This window comes from Podarcis cretensis, assembly GCF_951804945.1.
Source record: "Podarcis cretensis genome assembly, chromosome: 6".
Lineage (NCBI taxonomy): Eukaryota > Metazoa > Chordata > Lepidosauria > Squamata > Lacertidae > Podarcis > Podarcis cretensis.
In genome coordinates, this window is record NC_137175.1 from 42894264 (window position 1) to 42900521 (window position 6258).

General features: G+C 48.4%; 1 protein-coding gene across 4 annotated transcripts in view; it reads right to left on the minus strand.

Annotated features, from left to right (window-relative positions):
* Window positions 1–4367, minus strand: part of CNTN2 (contactin 2) — a 61966-nt gene extending 57599 nt beyond the window's left edge. For 2 of the 4 annotated variants that reach the window (XM_079981933.1, XM_079981932.1), the window contains exon 1: window positions 4108–4367. The gene's annotated coding sequence lies outside the window, so the exon portion shown is untranslated. Of the gene's footprint in view, window positions 1–3766; window positions 3856–4107 lie in introns of those variants that run through there. The other 2 variants (XM_079981930.1, XM_079981931.1) reach the window with 2 other exon arrangements.
* Between the last annotated feature and the right edge of the window lie 1891 nt (window positions 4368–6258).

Sequence of the window (6258 nt, forward strand, 5' to 3'; positions counted from 1 at the left end):
AAGAAAGCTGCCATTCCTCAGCAACCACAAAGCATGCAGGGTCATTTGATTCCAAGCGGAGAACAGCTACTAGAGATCCCAAGAAAGGAAGGTGAAACAAGCACTCTTATCACAGTATGAGGAACAAAGGTTTTGCAGTCTGTATCTGACAATTGCTAGTTCTATCCATATGCTAGCAGCTTTCTAACAGTGAGCATGTACAAATCCATAGTGCCTTTTTTTTGGTCATTCTTTACCAATGCCATCAGTCATATGCTATTGTTGTTTAGGCTCCCTCAATATTCTGCAAGCAACTTCCTGCTGCGCTGCTGTTATTTTCGGCTCAGGATCCTGTCTAGTTTCTTCCTCTAAGCCCGATCCTAAACTCAATTATGTCAGGACTCATTCCTGCAGTGCTGCTCACAGTGGTCATATGTCTTATTTGAGAGAGGACAGACCACTATTTAAAGATGCCCTGTATTTTAGAGGTGAGGAACCCATGGCCCTCGTTGAACTCCAGCTCCCTTCAGCCCCGGTCAGCATTGCCCATGGTCAGGGAGGATAGAAGTTGTAACCACAGGGTCTCCACCCCTGCTCTACTTGAAGGGCTGTCTAGTCCAAGTCCATTTTATACAGAAGAAGGTCCTTAAAGTTCCCATCAACAGTGAACACATAAACAGCAGAGCAGAACGACCAGGCACTCAAATCAGTTGGTCACATTCTTCCCCTCTACACTGGTTTCTATTTAAAACATTTCTGAATTTGCATCTATGTATATTAAATGAGCACATGCAAAGTTTATGCAGATTTGCTCTCTCTTCTTTGGTGATGCATAAATGGGCACCCTAACTTACATCCACTTCGCTTACCTCCACCAGCTAAGCAGATTTAGCTAAAGAGAGCAAAGACACAGGAAGTCACAGGTTGCTTCTCACTTACTTTTTGTTTAACTTTCACCTCCTCTTGTTTAGACTCCTAATAATGCTCCCAAGAGGCAAAAGAGAAGTTCAAGCAATAATTTGCCACTCTACTCAATCTCTGATGTAAAAACTAGATGAGAAAGGGAATTATTTCCTTTAAAAAAAAAAAAATCAAGGAAGCATACCATGACAATATTTAGGGGTTGCATATTTTCAGGATTTCTTCTGAAGAATAAATAACGCTTGGGAAGTGGGTTGGAGTTGGGGTAATACATATGTAATACCTGCCTCTCAACCCCAATCATTTACAACAGATGACCCACAATCAAAAACTCATGGGGAAAACCTGTTTCTGATCCTGCAGATGGGAGAAGAAGCTTAGAGCTGCCAGTGCTTATTTTGGGACATGGCTCCTGTGCTTTTAACAGCTGTGTGACAGAATGACAACCAGCAGGCGATGCTTCTCCTGCCTGACACTGTATCACCACACTAGGAAAACATCCACTTCCTGAACTGCCTCTTATCTGCCTGCTAAACATACAGGAGTAAGTTGGCAGTTCTAAATAGACCATGTGCCACTTGTGTGCCTGTCGCTAGATCAGAAAGAGACAAGATGGAATGAACAAAAGGATGCTGGACTTTCTAGATTCAGACATCCAGTCTGTCACCTTCCTTTACACTTTGGATTGCTTGCAAATCGGCTGAACTATCACTGGCCAAATCAATCACAGCAATAGTAGCTATCTGTTCAGGGCTCCCATACAATCAGTGCCGCCTTCACAGTCAGCCATGCAATGTATTGTCACAAGCATCTGTGTTGTTTTCAAGTTAATTCATACTTCAGGCTGGTCTCAGCATGCTTTCTCATCCTCTGCCCCCTTCCCCACTTATTCAGAGCAGCCTTCTTAACAGCTGTGTGTATATAAGTAAAGAGAAATGGACCAGGTGGCTTTGCTTGTAGCCAGATGGGCCAGTGACTGCATGGGGAGCATAAATATGTTCAGTTTAAATCCACAAGGGTTTATGTGAAATGTGGTCTGGGTAAAGGACAGTGATCCAACTGCTAGCAGCTAAGCAGGCAGGACCTGGCTTGGAAAGAGGAAGGAGGCTGGTGTTATAAAGCCCCGACGCTTTGCAGAGTCTTGTGGACTGTGTAAGTGAGACCACATTCTATTGGACTAGAGGGTTAGGGATCTGTTGCTGCCTTCATGGTGCCACAGGTTCTGGGATCAAAGCCTTAGCACCTACCAGGAGGAATTAGACAAATAAATGGCTCCTTTGGCAATGATATGTTTACTGATTATTATTGAATTGAAAAGCATAAACCAAATGCTGACCTTACAAGTTTTTATTTAAATTGTGCATCACAAACAAATGCCTGATCATGGAGCTCTGGAGTGTGTGGTCTATGCTAGAATATGCAAGCACTTCAGTTATTTGATCCAGAAAGCGATGGCTGAAGCTGCAAGCCTCCAAGCTGCTTCTCGCCCACTCAGCTGCAAGAAACAACAACCCAGTGGCACCTACTGAGGAAGAAGGCTTTTCAGAAAACAGCATCAGAGCCCACTTTCTCAAAAGCATGTTGCACTAGCCTCAGTTGGCAGGCTGTCAATGCACAGCACACACAAACAGGTGTAGAGAAGAGGCGTTTGGCCCCAGCCCCACTCTTTACAGACAAGCTGTGAAATGCAAAGGCTAGAATGGCATCTTATTGCCTGGGTCGGAGCATTAGCAGATGGTTAGACATGATGCCGGATGGATCTGGTGCAATCACAAGCAGAGATGCTCTGGATAGAAAGGGCAAACAGCTCTCATATTTAAAACTGTCGTTTTAGCAACTCATTCATTCAGCCTTGACGCCGAAGAAGTTGAAACTTGCATAGGTCAGGCCTGCACAACTTGTCACCCATCTCGTCAAATGAAGGCAAGTAGTGCAGCCTCCCAGGTTCCTGACAACTTTCCTCTCGCCCCCCCCCCCAGGCTCTTAGTAAACTTCCAGGCAGGAAGAAAAGCCAAGTGAGTGATCTAGTGCTTGATGGGCTATCTTAGAAAACTAAGGAGCTCCATTCAGCCTGGTGGGTCACAAAGTTGTCTAGATTTGCTCCAGATCCGAATGAAATACAAAATCAGTAAAGATTGGGACTGTCTGGGCAGCCCCCCTCCCACCCCAACAGCCTCTTCTACAGTTACTGTACATACTGCTCTACGAAGGGTGGGTGGGTGTCCAAAGTGGCTTAATAGCCTTGGAGAGAGAAAAATACAACACCCACACAGAGCAGAAGCCAGCGCTCCCTTCTCTCTGGAGCCCTAATGAGGAGACACTCTGCTTGCAGTAGGAAAACTCAAACTGATCCTATCCTATTGCTTCGCTCCCTGCCCTTGATCTCTTCCAGTTGAGGTGTGGGTGGTCGTTTCGACACCGCTTTCTTTGGTCACACCTACGTGGCACCGGCTCAGAAAAGCAAGTCAAAAAACCTGGGCCCTCCTGCCACCACTTCTTCCGACACCCCTTGCAAAGCATCGCAGATAAACACGTTTTCAACAGGGACCGCACCCCATCCCGCCGCCAACCCTTCCCTTGTCACTGACTGGCGACGCTCTTGGGCACCTCTCCCTTGGCACCGGCAGCCCCTTCCCTGGCATCCGTGCCATGCCCGTGCCATGCGCCCACGCCAAACCCGTTGCCATCACTAGACAGCCCTGCTCGGGTGCGGCGGCGTGGCTGAACGACTGATGTCATGATCTCCATCTCTCTCTCGCTCCCCTCCCCCTAGACTGAAAGTTAGCTTGCACCTTCCGGAGCAGCCCAAATCTTGGGAACAGAGTCAGGGGAGCCTAAAAGGACATCCCGCGCCCCCTCCTCCTACCTTGGGCAGAGAGAGTGGCTGGATCGGCACGTGTATGCGCGTGTGGCGTGCCTGGGCGAGGAGAGCCCGGGAGCTCTCGATGCAGCAGCCTTCCTCTCTGCCGCCTGCCCTCCTTCTGCAGGTGAGCCTTCGCCTTGTGCTGCTGCCTGCCTGCCTGCCTGTGTTATGTGTGCGCGCCCTGAGCCACTGCAGCATCTCTGCATTAGGATGTGCTCCTCCCTTCCCTTCCCTTCCCCTCCCCTGCGCGCTCCCTCTCCGCCCCCCCCCCCGCAACGTTCCAGGGACCTAGAGAGAGAGAGAGAGATGGGGGCACCCCCTCCCTCCCCCCTCTCCGCCGTTACCTCATTTGCCAGGACCAGTCAGCGCCTGCGAGAGTGACTTGCAAGCAGCATCCATAATGCGTGGTCTTCCTCAGCTGGCGCGGCTGCTCCCAGCTCAGACGGTCCCTTGCAACACTTGGGTGGGCGGGAGGTCGGCTTGCCCTGGGCGCACCCCGTGGTGAGGGCTGCGGGGGGCGGGGGACGGGGACATATGGTCGCGCGGGGCAGGAGAGGAGGGGAATCTCCGGCTCGGCCCCTCCCCTGCCCGTTTACATTCTTAGGCAATTCGAGATAGCGAGGGGGAAAAAATCCAGACTTCCAACCCCGCCCACCTCCGGCAAATATTTAATTCCATAATTGCGTGTGTGGCACAGGATATAATTTGCGGCGTGCAAGGGCCAGCCTCGGAGGCGCACATCCTGCTGAAAGGCGATTTCCCATCTCTGGCTGGAATTCTGCAAGTGCTGCTGCTGGGCCTGTTTACCTGTATCATAGGAGCCAACTATTAGGGGCCAAGAAGTATATGCTCCCCCTAAAATATTTGAGGGAGCCAACCCTCCCCCAAAGTTGATGGGCATTGCCATTCAAATGGTGTGTATGCACCACGATATGTGGGACAGGGCTTACCTGGGCCTCCCCAATATTTTATTCTAGTTGGCACCCTTGACCTAAATCATCTATTATCTATTTCTATCTCTATAGCTATCTGTTTCAAGGTGGGCAATCCCACTGGGGATTGTCCCCCTGCTAACTTTATTGAGGACCCTGTTTGTTGTTGTTTAGTCGTTTAGTCGTGTCTGACTCTTCGTGACCCCATGGACCAGAGCACGCCAGGCACTTCTGTCTTCCACTGCCTCCCGCAGTTTGGTCAGACTCATGTTTGTAGCTTCGAAGACACTATCCAACCATCTCGTCCTCTGTCGCCCCCTTCTCCTTGTGCCCTCCATCTTTTCCAACATCAGGGTCTTTTCCAGGGAGTCTTCTCTTCTCATGAGGTGGCCAAAGTATTGGAGCCTCAGCTTCACGATCTGTCCTTCCAGTGAGCACTCAGGGCTGATTTCCTTCAGAATGGATAGGTTTGATCTTCTTGCAGTCCATGGGACTCTCAAGAGTCTCCTCCAGCACCATAATTCAAAAGCATCAATTCTTCAGCAATCAGCCTTCTTTATGGTCCAGCTCTCACTTCCTTATATCACTACTGGGAAAACCATAGCTTTTACTATACAGACCTTTGTTGGCAAGGTGATGTCTCTACTTTTTAAGATGCTGTCTAGGTTGGTCATTGCTTTCCTAGTACCCTGTTAACATGGACCAGATATCCACATTCAGTGCTTAATACGGAACCCAGAATTCATGCCCAGAAATCTGTGCTTCCCAAAATAACAGGCTAGTTCTTTCTGAGATTGGAAAGTGTGTTGGAGCATGTGCAGAGAGCAGCATTTCCTCACTGCTGCTGAGTCAGTCTGCTCAGCCCAGTCTGCTGCCATGCAGCTGCAGGGAAGAGAGTTCTTTCTAATAGGCAGCCAGATGTGCAAATGTGATTTGCCATGGCATGTAGTGAGCCTTGTGTATGGAGTATGTCCTATATGAACACTAAAACATTAGTTCTCAAACTACATAGTGAGGTAAAAAGAGCCTGGTCCCCTTGCCTTTAATGGCAGCCCTTTGCCTGATGCTTTTCAAAGGTTAGGGGTGCAGGATGATTCGGCTAAAATCTGAGGGGAGGACAATGCAAAATAGGCATCAAATACAGAAATGGCGTGGAGGAAGAGAAATATGTTTATTGAACCCCAAAAGTTTCAAGTTTCTTCTTTAGAGGCACTTTTTGGTGCAACCAACTGGATGCTTTAGGCTCCAGCTTTGTTAAAAAAGGTTATTGAGACCCAAGAGACAAACTGGTTGCACCTATAGTGTCCCTAAATAAGATATTCAATAAACATTAAATATGTTTAATAAAGTTTAATAAATGGGGTTTTCTGTGCATCTGGAGGCTCCCCCCCACTCTCACCCCCCCCCCAACATTTGGAGAAGTCAAAGATAAGGTTGCATAAATGCACTGTCTGGTAAACCAATGTATTTTGAAGCCTACAGTAGTGAGGTATCAGGCAATGCAACAGATTAAATTCTTGATTTGCATTGCTTTGTGAGGCACAAACTGCAGTTCTATACACT